General features: G+C 41.3%; 1 non-coding gene across 1 annotated transcript; it reads left to right on the forward strand.

Moving 5' to 3' along the window:
• The first annotated feature begins 285 nt into the window (after nt 1–285).
• On the forward strand, nt 286–389 carry LOC112438687 (small nucleolar RNA U13). The gene has a single exon (XR_003027063.3). It is a non-coding gene; the product is annotated as a small nucleolar RNA U13 (small nucleolar RNA).
• The last annotated feature ends 510 nt before the right edge of the window (nt 390–899 follow it).

Raw genomic sequence — 899 nt, forward strand, 5'->3', positions numbered from 1 at the left:
TCCCTAATTCTGTGTTTAATGATGCCAGATTGGTAGCTTGAAATTGCCCATGGTGAGAGTATTTATACCTTGGAAATCAGCAAATGTTACAGGACTTGATTAATTGTTTCGTTGACTGTCTACACTTAACCAAGTGACTCCAATTCCAACCTGGCATCCTACATTCCAGCCACATCACAGTGCTTTCCATAGCCTTGACTTTCAGTATGCCTTTCCACCTCTATCCTCTAACTTTTGCCATGCTGTTCCCTTCTGTTGAAATCAAGCATCTTTTAAGATTCTCAGATTCTTTTGTAATTCATAAGCATGATGACTCGGTATTCACGTGCATGTGTGAGATGTGCCACCCTGGAACCTTGTTGCAACGTCAGCACATTATGGGTCTGACATGAAAAAAAAATTATCCTGAAATACCACTTTCTTCATGAGGCTGTCTCTGATCTCATTCAGTTGGAATATAGGCAATGATAAAAAAAAAAAAGGCATCTATTATTGTATTATATTATGTATGCCTACTGCTAATCGTATATGAATATTTTAACACATTTTTTCTTATTTATTTATTTATTTATTTTTAGAATCAGGGTCTCCCTCCATCACCCAGGCTGGAGTGCAGTGGAAAGATCATAGCTCACTGCAACATCGAACTCCTGGGCTCAAGCTATCCTCCCGCATCTGCCTCCCACGTGGCTGGGACCACAGGCATGCACCACCACACCTGGCTAATTTTTAAAATTTGTGTAGAGCCAGGCATGGTGACTCACACCTGCAATCCCAGCCTCCCAAAGTGCTGGGATTACAGGCGTGAGCTACCTCACCCAGCCACAGTTGTTAGTGTGTATAATCATAACTGCCATTTATTAGACAGAACTGGACAAATAAAGAGACCTGGAAGGTAT

Source organism: Pan paniscus, chromosome 1, assembly GCF_029289425.2.
Source record: "Pan paniscus chromosome 1, NHGRI_mPanPan1-v2.0_pri, whole genome shotgun sequence".
Lineage (NCBI taxonomy): Eukaryota > Metazoa > Chordata > Mammalia > Primates > Hominidae > Pan > Pan paniscus.